Source organism: Triticum urartu, chromosome 6, assembly GCF_003073215.2.
Source record: "Triticum urartu cultivar G1812 chromosome 6, Tu2.1, whole genome shotgun sequence".
Classification (NCBI taxonomy): domain Eukaryota; kingdom Viridiplantae; phylum Streptophyta; class Magnoliopsida; order Poales; family Poaceae; genus Triticum; species Triticum urartu.
This window is the reverse complement of record NC_053027.1, coordinates 12,456,958-12,472,052: the sequence shown is the minus strand read 5'-3', so window position 1 is coordinate 12,472,052 and position 15,095 is coordinate 12,456,958.

The window sequence follows — 15,095 nt, the reverse complement described above, 5'->3', positions numbered from 1 at the left end:
AATGACTGAAAAACAACAAATGATGTCAGAACATGTTGGAAATTGATGACGTCGCTTTGAATTCTGCATACTGAACGCAAAAGAAGTCCGGAGTTCAAATAATTTTAAAAAACATTGAAGTGCCCATGTAACAGATGAGTTCTCGTGCGAAACCCTGATACTCCGAAAGAGATTGTCCAGTTTGTACATGAAGTGCGTCCAGTTTTTGTCGTGACCCTCTCTACTCTTTCACACATTCTATGCGGGTGAAATGATGATACCATGCCAAGTTTCAACATTTTCACAGTTCATTTTGTAGTGATTTTCAGTTTCACGATCATTTAGCTCTCTAAACAATTAGGTAAATGACTGAAAAACAGCAAATGATGTCAGAAGATGTTGGAAATTGATGACGTCGCTTTGAATGCTGCATACTGAACGCAAAAGAAGTCCGGAGTTCAAATAAGTTTAAAAAACATTGAAGTGCCCATGTAACAGATGAGTTCTCGTCCGAAACCCTCATACTCCGAAAGAGATTGTCCAGTTTGCACACGAAGTGCGTCCAGTTTTTTCCGTGACCCTCTCTACTATTTCGCACATGCTATGCGGGTGAAATGATGATACCATATCAAGTTTCAACATTTTCACAGTTCATTTTGTAGTGATTTTCAATTTCACGGTCATTCACTAGTACAAAAAGGGTCAAACGTGAAGCACATTAGTGCCAGTTTGAATTAGAGCCGGCACTAATGTGTACATTAGTGCCGGTTCGTGGCGGCGATCAATAGTACCGGTTCGTGGCGAACCTTTAGTACCGGTTCATGCCACGAACCGGTACTAAAGAGGCTGCATCAGCCTGCGGTCAGGCTATGGCCCCACCATCACCATTTAGTGCCGGTTCTTACCATGAACCGGTACTAATGAGGTTATGCCAAGCTGTTTTTAGTCCCACCTCGCCAAGAGAGAGGCAGTATGAGCGGTTTAAAAGCCGTGAGTGCACAGACAATGACGAAGAGTTGCAATGCTCACCTACATGTTGATTAGCTTCAAGCCTTGCGGAATAGCATAGATTGCACTGAGCTATGTGCAGTGCAGTCTACACTATTCCAAATGGCTTGAAGCAAATTAACCAGCATTGCACCTCTTTTTTATTTTTAATAACTTATTTAAACTCCGGACTTCTTTTGTGTTCAGTATGCAGCATTTAAAGCGACGTCATCAATTTCCAACATGTTCTGACATCATTTGTTGTTTTCGGTCATTTACCTAATTGTTTAGAGAGCTAAATGACCGTGAAATTGAAAATCTCTACAAAATGAATCCTGAAAATGTTGAAACTTGGCATGGTATCATCATATCACCCGCATAGCATGCGCGAAAGAGTAGAGAGGGTCACGGCAAAAACTGGACGCACTTCGTGTACAAACTGGACAAACTCTTTCCGAGTATCAGGGTTTCGGAGTCCGGAGTGGGTACTAATGTGCATCCCACCAATCAGGAAGAATCACACGGATCGTGTGTTTCTTTCTAGCTCTTGCGAGTCCTTGGATCAAGGGTGTGTTTCTTCATAGCTCATGTGAGTCGTTGGATCGAAACTACCACAATCACTTTGTGAGCCAGACGACCCTATATATAGCTAGCCCACCTCTCGCCTTCCCTGCATAAGTCTTTCAGTTCATCGACTACATACATCTACCAGTTCATCGACTGCATACATCTACCAGTTCATCGACTGAATACAAATCATTCGGATTCGCCATCATACGTCCAACCGTGCATTTGATATGCATATATATGCATCACGAGCCACGGTTGGGCTGTATGATGGCGATACCGATTGGTTTGTTCTAGATCCGACATAAAAGGTTTGATACAACTTCTTTTTTTGTGACATAAGAGCTATCTCTCCTCCTACCTATTTTAGTTACACAACTACCTATTTGTGCCAAATTTTCACTTTTGCTGTTTGCTCTCTTGCATCATAAGCATCCATGTTAACTGGACTTACAAGTAATGCAATTTAAACCAAACTATCTTGTGATCTTCGCCAAGAGAGAGGCAGTATGAGCGGTTTATAAGCCGTGAGTGCACAGACAATGACGAAGAGTTGCAATGCTCACCTACATGTTGATTAGCTTCAAGCCTTGCGGAATAGCATAGATTGCACTGAGCTATGTGCAGTGCAGTCTACACTATTCCGAATGGCTTGAAGCAAATTAATTAACCAGCATTGCACCTCTTTTTTATTTTTAATAACTTATTTAAACTCCGGACTTCTTTTGTGTTCAGTATGCAGCATTTAAAGCGGCGTCATCAATTTCCAACATGTTCTGACATCATTTGTTGTTTTTCGGTCATTTACCTAATTGTTTAGAGAGCTAAATGACCGTGAAATTGAAAATCACTACAAAATGAATCCTGAAAATGTTGAAACTTGGCATGGTATCATCATATCACCCGCATAGCATGCGCGAAAAGAGTAGAGAGGGTCACGGCAAAAACTGGACGCACTTCGTGTACAAATTGGACAAACTCTTTCCGAGTATCAGGGTTTCGGACTATACAAAAATAAATAATGCAGAAAATAAAAAAACCATACAAAAAAATTACTCAAAAATAAATAGAAGAAAATAAATAATGCAGAAAAGAAAAAACTATATAAAAACTACTCAAAAATAAATAAAAGAAAATAAGTAATGCAGAAAAGAAAAAACTATATAGCAAATTTGTTGGCACACTGCCCTGTGGGTCTACCAGACCTAGGGTGTGCAAATGCAGGCCCAGGAGGGCCAGCAGACCCACAGGGCAGCGTGCCCTAATTAATTAGGCCCAGAAGCCTGCTATATAGAGGAGTTCGAAGAGGTAGCCGCGGTTGGGTTTATAAACCAGTGCGGCTGCCCTTCGCCGGGCGAGGTGGGACTAAACTTTGGGGTGGCAGCGCAAGGCCTTTAGTACCGGTTGGTGGCTCCAACCGGTACTAAAAGCCCCCCCTTTAGTACCGGTTGGAACCACCAACCGGTACTAAAGGCCTGCTCTTCCCGCCTCTTTGCCTGGCCAAAGTAGGCCTTTAGTACCGGTTGGTGGCTCCAACCGGTACTAAAGGCTCACCCTATATATACAGCACTTACGAAATTTCAGTTACATCTCCCCACTTCTTTCGTCAACCTCTCGCGCGCCGCTCCCGTCGTCGCCGCCCGTCGTCCGTCGTCGTCCCCGCCGCCGCCCCGAACGCCGCGCGCCGCCGTCCGTCGTCGTCCCGCGACGCGGTCCCGTCGTCGTCCCGCGCCGCCGTCCGTACGTATCTCGCTCTCTCCTCGCGCGTACCCGGCCCGTGCCGCGCGCCGTCCGCCCCGAACGCCGCGCGCCGCCGTCCGTCCCCGCCGCCGCCCCGAACGCCGGCGCCCCCGCCCCGTACGCCGCCGCCCGCCCCGTACGCCGGCGCCCCCGCTCGTACGTACGGGGCGGCGCGCATGCACACACACACACATGCATATACCACACACGCATACACACACATACACACATACGTACACACATATACGTATACACACATACACACACATTTTTTTTCTTATTTTCTGTTTTTCAGAAAAGTTAATTAGATGATCGAATGTTAGATTAATGTCGAATGTTAGATGAATTAGCTAGATAGAAAAATTGTCGAACTAGAGATTAGAACTAGTTGAATAATTAATATAACTAGTTTATTTTTAGTAAGAAAATTTAGGTATATGAGATTTGAACTAGTTCAATAATTAATATAACTAGTTTATTTTTAGTAAAATTTAGGTATATGAGATTTACTAGTTCAATAATTAATATAACTAGTTTATTTTTAGTAAGAAAATTTAGGTATATGAGATTTGAACTAGTTCAATAATTAATATAACTAGTTTATTTTTAGTAAGAAAATTTAGGTATATGAGATTTGAACTAGTTCAATAATAATATAACTAGTTTATTTTTAGTAAGAAAATTTAGGTATATGAGATTTGAACTAGTTCAATAATTAATATAACTAGTTTATTTTTAGTAAAAAATTTAGGTATATGAGATTTGAACTAGTTCAATAATTAATATAACTAGTTTATTTTTAGTAAGAAAATTTAGGTATCTGAGATTTGATGATCTAATTAAAATATTATTTGTTAATGAGTTTTTCTGTTTATTTAATTTTTTATATATTTTGAGTTTATATAAATGTTAGATTAATGTCGAATGTTAGATGAATTAGATAGAAAAGTTAAATATATAGTAATGTCAATTGAATATATAGTTAGATATATTAATGTCAAATGTTAGATGAATATATATTTGGCTAGATATAGGTGTTTAATGTTTCACCTATATGAACATAGGAAATGTCATCTGACGACGAAAAAGATTTTATTTTGTGCGAACACTGTGAAGACCAGCGCGGCCTGTGCGACCAAAATTTCCTTGTTGATGGTAGGCGCTTCAGCATCAAGCTGGATGAGACATTCGAAGTTGATACAGTAAGTCACTTTGTCAATTATTATTTGAATGCAAAACTTATGCTTCATTTGCTTCAACTTATAATTTTAAATTTTCACTATTCTACTAGCGCATCCCCTGCCATGCAAGAATTTTTGTCTTGGATAAGATAGGTTTTAGTGCTATAGATGATATGGAGGTAAAGAGAGTTTACTTGAAGACGGAGCATGGGTATACTTTCAACGTCAAATTATATAATGGAGACACATACACCCATTTTGAATGCAAAACTTGGCAAGCACTATGCAAGGCTTATGCATTTGAGCCTGATATGGTTATCACCTTTGATATTCGTCCGGAAGATGATATTGAAGGTAATATAGACATCTGGGTCGATGTGCAAACGCCTCCAGTTCTACCATTTGGTGAGTTTTTCTCAACCATGCATGCATATGTTTATGTCTTTCATACAGTTTATTCAAAAATAGTTGACAACTAATTTGTATTGTCAGCTTATTTCGGTTCAAGCAAACATGTCCGGCGCTTGGTAGACAGGACCTACTACTGCCCCGGGGCTCAACTAAACTGCGAGGAGATAAGTCATTATGTTTCATGGCTTGAGGATCTTAATACTGTCAAGACAATTTTTTTTCCTAAACTTAGAAATGTTAGTACTCAAAACGTGCGACCAATGGTGATCGTATTGAACTACGGTCACATCTATAATCAAAAGATGGTAAGATTTTAAATATTTGTCCTTAATTAGTGCATCTTTTGCATACATTATTTTTGAAGCTAAACTTTCATTGCTTAGTATATTAATTACTATACGATGTTGTTCAACAGGGACTTCCGATGACAGTTGTGCCTCAGTGGATCGAGACAAAAGGTCGCATGTCAATGGTTAGCTTACGACCAAGATTTCCTACATTGCACATGAGTGCATTCAGGATTTCTGAAAGCGAAGAATGCTTAATAGTGAAAGATTGGAGCAAAATTGTTAACGATCGCAGAGAAGTACTAGGGGGCAGTAAGGTGAAGCGCAACCCAAGATTAGGAGACAGATTCATCTGCATGCTCCAGTATGATGAATCAGGAGAGCTATACATGTTCTATGCTATTCTACCTGAGAGGGAGCAGCAGGATCAGTAGCTACTAGTTCATGCTCTTAATTAGTACTTGTCTCATGTCCGTGTCCTGAACTTCGATCTTGGTGACGATTATGTTGAACTTGATGATATCTTTGCTTCTGTTACAAAGTGAATGTTTCCTCTTTAAGCTAGCCAGCGTTGATGATGATTAGATAGCTAGCGCGGTAATGACTATGATGATTAAATAGTGGTAATTAGACGACTACGATGATTTTTAGCTAGCTAGAGTTTATTTATTTATTAATATGCGATGATGATGATGATGATGATGACGACTACAACTCATTATAACGTAAAACAATCCTAAATTAAATTGATAACACAAATTTAATTGAAAAATACAAAATAAAACAAAAACCCACAACCATTTAGTACCGGTTGGTGTTACCAACCGGTACTAAAGGGCTCCCGGCCCCCGGAGCTGGCTCGTGCCACGTGGTTCCCCTTTAGCACCGGTTCGTGCTGAACCGGTACTAAAGGGGGGGCCTTTAGTGCCGAAACGTTAGTGCCGGTTCCATAACCGGCACTAAAGGCCCTTACAAACCGGTACTAATGGCCCGTTTTCTACTAGTGATTTAAGCTCTCTAAACAATTTGTAAATGACTGAAAAACAGCATGATGTCAGAACCATGTTGGGAATTGATGACGTCACTTTGAAATGCTGCATACTGAATGGCAAAAGAAGTCCGAGTTCAAATAAGTTTAAAACAATTGAATTGCCATGTAACAGATGAGTTCTCGTCCGAAACCCTGATACTCCGAAAGAAGATTGTCCAGTTGTACATGAAGTGCGTCCAGTTTTTGCCGTGACCCTCTCTACTCTTTCGCACATGCTATGTGAAGTGAAATGAATGATACCATGCCAAAGTTTCAACATTTTCACAGTTCATTTTAGTGATTTCAATTTCACGGTCATTTAGCTCTCTAAACAATTAGGTAAATGACTGAAAAACAAAATGATGTTCAGAACATGTTGGAAATTGATGACGTCGCTTTGAAATGATGCATACTGAACACACAAGAAGTCCGCGGAGTTCCAAATAGTTATTAAAATAAAAAAGAGGTGCAATGCTGTTAATTTGCTTCAAGCCTTTCGGAATAGTGTAGACTGCATTGCACATAGCTCAGTGCAATCTATGCTATCCGAAAGGCTTGAAGCTAATCAACGTGCAGGTGAGCATTGGGCCTCTTCGTTCATGTCTCTGCACTCACACGGCTTATAAACCGCTCATACTGCCTCTCCCTTGGCGAGGTTGGGACTAAAAATCAGCTTAATAAGAAACTCCTAGTACCGGTTCATGCCATGAACCGGTACTAAAAGGTCTCGGGGGCCACAGCCTGACCACAGCCGCAACTGCCTCATTAGTACGATTCGTGTCATGAACCGGTACTAAAGGTTGCCCAACGAACCGGTACTAATGATGTCGCCCGCCTAAGCCGTTGGAACCGGCACTAATGGTCACATTAGTGCGGCTCAAATTCACTGGCACTAATGTGCTTCACATTGACCCTTTTTTCTAACTAGTGTGGCATAGGCTTCGACCTATTGGGCCCACATGTCAGCCTGCAAAAATGTGCATATATTTAACCCCATGTTTTCTAAGAATGTACAGTCCCCATTTGCTGGGCTGGGTGAACAAATAATTTCACGTCAAATCAGGCCCATTTATATTTTCTAAGAAATCTAGCCCATTGCACTTCCTTGAAAAATACACGTATTAGTGGGCTCATTATAATATACTCCCTCCCGTCCAAAAATACGTGTCATCAAAATGGATAAAGGGATGTATCTAGATGTATTTTAGTTTTTAGATACATCAGTTTTTTCCATTTTGATGACAAGTGTTTTGGAACGGAGGGGAGTATAATGTTATGTTTAGAAGGAGCAATTAATAATCAAAGAATTAAACCCGGAGAAGCACGTTTTATATATATATATAATTAAGAAATTAGCGAGTTATGCTCAAAAAAAAATGAGCGCGTATTATTAAATTGGTCCTTAAAAATCTTCGCAAGTTTTTGGTAACGCAATCACCAGGATTTTCCTTGCCTGTGAGTTCAAAAACACCAGGGATTTTCCCTTGCAACTTCCGTTAAAAACATTTACTTTTTATAATTGGGGTGTTTTTATAATGTATATATAAGTCTCTATAAAATATACGATAATAGTAATAATATAAATATATATAATGTGGTTAGAAGGGAAAACATAAATTGGACACAGCATTACTTTCATAAGAGACCTGCGTTTTATACCCCACAGTAGGCATACTAACAAGTTCACACACAAATACAACAGAAAAGGTAAACATTCATATCAAACTCAGGTTCACAGGACATGTTCATATCCATAGCCAACATTCACAATCAACAACTCAAAAGATTCATATATACACAAGCTCATCATATCTATGCATCCAAATGATTGATAGATCACACGACAATATTCATACATAATTTACAAAAAGATTCAGATATACACATGTTCAGTATGTCTATGCATCCAAATGATTGAGATCACAGTCAATATGATCCATGGACGAACTTTAATTACCTAGGGTACAGACTGGTAAATGGTGTTCAATCGGAGGTACTTCTTGCTAAAATTAGTTCTTGTATGAGTAAACTTTCGAGTACATAAGAGGCAGCACAGACAATCTGAACTTTGCTTGTAGGTTTATCCTCAAATAGTGGCCTCGTGCCGAGGGAGGTTTGAGCAACTTGGCCACTACTTTCATTCAACCAGTTTACTGGGTCATCTTGGTCCTGTATCTCGCCAAAATTCTCATTGAAGACGAGAAAGGAGGCGGTTGAGAAAATGAACCACCCAAAATTTTTGTGCAGTTCAACTGAAATGGAGCATCCTTGGCGTGCAGACTGATTAAGTGCTAGATGAATATACGCGTCAACCAACTTGTCTGGAATCTTTAGACTCCATGCCATATAGTTCGCTACCATATGTGTCGATAACCAAAAGGCACAAGTTGGGACCAAAGACTGGACTGCGTTTTTCTGGGCTATGCACCAAGCAATATTTTTGGCGTTCACTCTCCTAACACTTGGAGTTTGACAATTGGTTGACGCCGGTTGATACTCGAATGAATATAGGCACTTCTTGTCAACATAGATGCTTGTCTGAGTGAACTTTGGAGTACATAGCAGCAGCATAAGTACCTGTCCATCTGATCATTTTGTGCAGTTCTATTGAAATCACCCGATGTAATGATTTGCCTGCGAGTTCGGGCTCCAAATTACTCCTTTATGAAATCGGCAAACAGTAGCACAATACCAAATTATCAACATATGACAGGCACAATAATCAGGATAAAGACCAGTACCAACCTGTGTGAGGTAGCATATCAATTACTATTTCCTTTGACTGGAAGCCGAGATAAGCCAAGCGACTGACAGCAAAGGAAGAAAGCATGCGGAGTTTAGCGACTGACAGGAAAGGATGGAAGCTGTCGAGGCAATGAAGCACCCAAAGTTTTTGTGCAGTTCACCAAAATCGAGCATCCCTGTTGGCACATATATTGAGAGAGTGAGATTACTGTAATAGTGGGACTAGTTTATGAAACATACACTAACAAATAGAAGCACCCTCATTATCTTAATGGGTAAAGTTAGCAACATAGTAGTCTTGCTTAAAGAGAGGTATTAGTTTATTTAATCAGTGCCAATTAGCTCAACTCAACACTCAAAGCATTGCCATTAATCATAGGTTGCAAAACTTTAACGTGCAAAGATAAAGGAGTTTCTCATGACAGTAGCACGATACAAATAGAGATGACAGCAAACTAATATGGATGAAGGCCTTAGGCCCGTACCAACCTAAGAAAAAAAGCTTATTCATGTAGTCCCATAAGAGATGATAAAGCACTCACTGGAATCACACAATAGTATATATTTTTGTGCACTTCAAATGTATGGTTGAAATCACTCTTGTTTACCAGTGCTGAGATTATATCGAAAGATTATCAAGAACTTCCAGCAGAGTTAAAGCACTGGCTGGGATACAGTTCATTGTATTATCTTGTGTAGTTCCATTTAATGTATGATTGGCACAACATGATCCCTGTTTGCACAAGTAGGAACAAGGTGAAACCTTCATTAGCTTAGTGAGAAAGGATAGGAAGACATTAGCATATTACTCAACCAGTAGCATCAAATTCATGATGGACAATACGCAAAACATTGCCTCATTGAACCAATGGCAATAAATTCACATGCAACACAATAGCACTATTATGTCATGACACTAACAATATTCCCTCCCTGCTCCACCACATGATTCACCTCCATAGACAAACATACACACGTACATGATTCAGCATAGGGTCCTACTAAAGATTTGTTTAACTCCAACAGGAAAATTAGGCAGTAATAAATTAGTGGTACTTAAGTACTCCTAATTAATTAAGTGAGACATCAGAAGTGGAAGGGCTCCCTGGAGGATCGTCTCACATGTAAGGTAGTCGTTGTCGGAGCCCTTGAATGGCCTCGACTGAGGCCTCTCGCTTCAGCAAGATCGCCTTGGCACTGTTTATTCTTCTTCTTCTTCCTCTTCATGCTCTGTTTCTCTTTCTCCTCACCAGTTGGTGAAACAAGTACATGATTGGCCTTCTAATTCAGAATTGGTTTTGTCGGTGAGGGAGTACAAGTGTACTAGTAAAAATAGCATTATTTTCTCATGGCAGTCGGAAAATAGAGATGAACACATGCATTAAATATCACTAGTCATCAACCCGTGCAGCTGCACGGGCTAGTACTTATTTTTGAGATTATATTAGTTAAATACTCTGAATACCTTGACATGAATGTATAGCTCGAAGAACAATTATGCAGACAAAATTGGCATTATAAATATTGTTGAGTTGCCAGAGCTGCATTTGGCCTCTGTAAATGATATACAATTCTTTGAGAGCATCATCTAAACATAAAACTGTAGGCCAAATTAATGCAAGCAAGTGATGCTATCTATGAATTAGCATTGCGCTCCAGTCCTGTGAATGCCATATCATTAGAGGATAAAAACTAAAACACATATAAACCTTGTTTCATGCGTTGAGTATACATATACTACAGCTAATGTATTCTATCTAATTAGAAGTTGGAAAACATATCAAAATATATTACTTCATGGGAAAGGTTCAGGTAAAATTTTGGGGAGAAATACCTTATAAATATACGAAGATACGTTCTAGTTCTAATGAGAGGGAACAGTCACCCTACCCTGTAGTTTGTGCAATGGACGTAAATGATTAGTAAGCAGCAGAATCCTTGAAAATACTCTGCCAATGGATGGCATGTGTAAAACACACGTATATTAAAGCCTTACCAGCAAATTGAGAAATATTGGGCATCTCAATTCCTATTTGCCAGAATTGGAGTTTTTAGAACAGAGATTTCTGAAATATTGAAGATGCCTATTTGCCAGAATGCTAATCAACATGTTTATAAAATAGACTGAACAGTAACATAGTGAAAGTAAACCAAACCTTCTTATACTAACTATGTCAAGTTTCGGTGTTACATGAACACAACCCAACTACGGCGACTCTGTATTGTCGTTAGGCGGTCGGAGACCACCCAATACAGCTTCGTTTCCTAAAGTATGCCAACAGAATTTGTTAAATTAACCTGTAAAAAAATAGTAATAAGTACCTATGAGCATTAGAATATGCTTAGTCATTACTATAGGGAGCTAGCGCTCCAGTTTTTCTTTAGGTATGTACGTAATTTAGTAGCTGATGTAATTCTACCAGCACCCCAGTTGTCCCTGAGCTCCTCTGCAAAACCTGAAACAAAGGAAATAAAATACACGATGGAGGCTATAGAAGATACACTTGATGGAATACCGCAAATTAAACTTATGGTTTCTGCTTATAAACATCATCTTTCCGGTGCTTGCCTGGAACAGAAAGAAGAACAAACAATTATGTTCGAGCAATTTGTTCCCTGATCCAAAAAGGAAAATAAACAGTGGATTAACTACTGATGTCTCAAATTAAACTTGAAGTATCTAAACCAACACATGAATTTATCATAGTTCGATACATAAAATACTTCTCGCATGATTTGAAAGACTGTGTAATTTAATATCCTATTTTTCCGCCCTATAAACCATCTTCCATGGAACAATATACAAAGATCAAATGTAGAGCAAATACATGATTCTGTCAATATTAACATATATTGTTATTTCCTGTATATTAGGTGAGTCTACTCCTCCAAATTATGCAATTCCAAAGATTGGAGATTTATTGCCTTGTAAGTATTTCTACATAACCAATTCGTTTACATGATTCGGTTTTATTTCAAAAAATGGTTGGCATATCACACACATGACACTTCCTCTCGTCCTGTGATTACAAAAATAAAGCAGCCCCAAAAGCAATTAAAATCAGACCTAATCCAAAAGAAAAGAGAATACTATCTGGCAACAACATTAAGCAATATGCGCACTATTTGGAAGGATGCAGGCTACACATTGCCTACTCGGTGAATGTGGAAAGAGCAGTCGGCACTTCTGTCAATAGCAACAAATTTAAAATCTGCACTTGCCATGCATCTCTCACACTCAATGATGTCATCACAAAGATTACATATTTACAATTTTATTTGCTAAACATAATTAGTAAAACATAATGGATGTTGTAGGTAGGAACCGTTGTGCCTGGATTTTCCGTGCACAAAATCACTTACACTTCCATGTTGGTGTCGCTAACAGACTAGAATAATATTTGACAAAACAAAAAGATATATCAGAGAGCTCTCAATCAACTCCACTGTGGACGTACCTAGACTGCTGAGACAAAATTGAAAGCTGCAAGATGGAAACTTTGGATCAGCCAATACAGTTTAATGAAATCAACAGAGAAAAAAGAGCTATACCGAGTTGCACATTAAACAGCCATTGAGCAGAAGATCAATCAAAAAGACATTTTATTTATATCTGTAGACGCGATGGCGTAGTCCGAGAAGGGCGTCCAACAAAAACTAACATGGTGATATCATAAATATTTATCAGTATATTAGATCCTAAAGATCATCCCTAGAAGGATGCAATCTGCACATTGACTACTGGGTGAAGTCGGGAAAAACAATCTGCCTTGAATTAGCTTGGACCGCTCATGACACCGGTGATACGACCAAACTGCAACTTTCAATCAACTGGAGGCTGGAGGTGACTCTCCCAGACTCCCCGTTGTGCAGCGTCGTCGGGGGAATAGGACTCTAGACTATGAGGACCACGGCATCGGTGGGAAATCCAATCTTTATAGACGATCTAAGTGCTGGAGGCAACGCTCCCTGTGTAGCGTCCAAGGACGTGACTCCAGGCCGCTAATGGCGATGATGATGGTAGCATGACCGAAACTGCAGCTTGTCGATCTCGAGGCTGGAGGTGACCCTCGTGCAGCAGGGGCGTGGAGGCATGTGCAGATCGAGACATAACTCGAGGGCGGCAACCTAGGGATAGGCCGCTGCATCAACCCAAGATGAAAATTTCCCCAAAAAAGATGGCTTGCAACATGGAGATTCAAAGATTGCACATAAAGGGATAGAGGAGAGGCTCCCTGGATCATTAAATGGTTGCTGCGTGAATAGATGAGAAAGGTCAGGAGGTGGAGCGCCGGCGGAGGGGCTACATCTGTGCCTCGTGGTAGAAAGTAGTCTGGGAAAGAGATTATTGATTTTTTTTTACAGGGAGGAGGACGTGGGAGGTGGGACATTGGGCTAGGAGTCATGGAATCTCATCTAACGATTGCATCTGTGCCTCGTGGTGCAAGGAGTGTGTTAAAGAGAGTTTTGATTGGTTTTTTATGGAGATGAGGACGTGTGAGGTGGAACATTGGCTTAGGACTCCTGGAATCTCATCCGACGATTGTAGATAGTTAATACTGTGATCGGATGGACAATATTTGAGTTTATGAGGATTAACATGAAGACTCGTATGGTGCCTCCAATTAATAAATAATATAAGATTCTTACCTAAAGGAAGGTTATGACGCCAATATGGATGATGAGGATTGGAACACAGATCTCCCTTTGTGCAGTTCCACCAACATGAACCAACTGTTCCATTATGACATTCCAGTTAAACAGCACAAAAGTCACTTCTTTTAAGAAGAGTTTTGTGCAGTGCACCAAAAGGTCACAACAGCAACCAGGTGAATTGGATATTCCTGTTTGCACAAAAAGGCACAGAGGAAACAGTCACAGTCTCAAACAATTACAGGCAAAAACATTTGGCTAAACTTGTCATGGCTTATAACAGTGGCATGGCTTCATTTTTACCAGGGACATTAGATTAAGAACAGCTAAGGCTGCGTTCGGTTCACAGGTTTGGTGCAGGATTTTCGTAGGAACACAATTCCTACGGTATTATTTCCCTTCCAACCGTTCGGAACACGGGAAAGGTGAATAGTTTTTCATAGGAAAGCTGGTCTGGTAGTACTGATTCCATAGGATTAGAAACATCCACGCGCTGCTCATTTTTTGGGCGGAAGCCCGAGGCAGGCGCTCGCTGCCATGCGTTAGACAGGTTGCTGTGCTGTGTTGCCGGAATAAAAAAGTCAACCTATGTGTGGTACGTGAGGTGAGGACAAGAGTAGTCACTGTGCAGCTGAATAAACAAATAGCATCTCATGCTGCCAAGCATGCTACTCTAAAAAAACAAATCTGTACATTTCGTAGTCCATCCGAACACATTCTCTTGAGAGTTTCCTCTGGTTCGTTGTTCCATAGATTTATACCTACATTCCTTTCCAATTCCTCTATTTTCATCAAGACCTATGTTTTCTGCCCCTTTATTCCGAACGGAGCCTAAATATTTGGTATAAGGGCATGGGACAGTGGGTGCACCAGCAGTCCAGCACCATGTACGTAAACAGGGGCATAAAGTGGTGATTCATAGTTTGTTGCCCCGAGAAACAAACATCTAAGAAACATATCTGGGTTGGTCCCATTTTTGTTCACTCTAGCCACCTACTCCTTTGTGTGGATAGCAAATCTAGTCCTGGCCATACCACTGTGTACAGCGTTACCCCTATATTTCCCTTTTCGACCAAGAGACCAGTTAGATGACCAATCAGTACTACTTTCACCCCCTTTCCTTCCTGTTTGTACCAAGTCTGATGTACATACTAAATTCCCCCACCCCCACTTTATTTCTTGTTTGAACCAAGTACTCCCTCCGTCCGGAATTACTTGTCATCAAAATGGATGTGTCTAGAAGTAAAATACATCTAGATACATCCATTTCAATGACAAGTATTTTCGGACGGTGGGAGTACAAGATTCGACTCCATGAAGTAGCTTTACCTCTAACAATAGAAGAAAAAAAATACGTGACGTTGGACCATCCGATCGAGAGGGTCTGAGAGGTAGAAAATGATGCACATGCAGCGACGTAGCGAGCTGGGGAAGTAGAGCTAAGGTGGTTTCGAACAAAGATATACCTGAAGGTCGTCGGGATGTGGATAGGTGGGCGGCGGGACGCCGGATCCG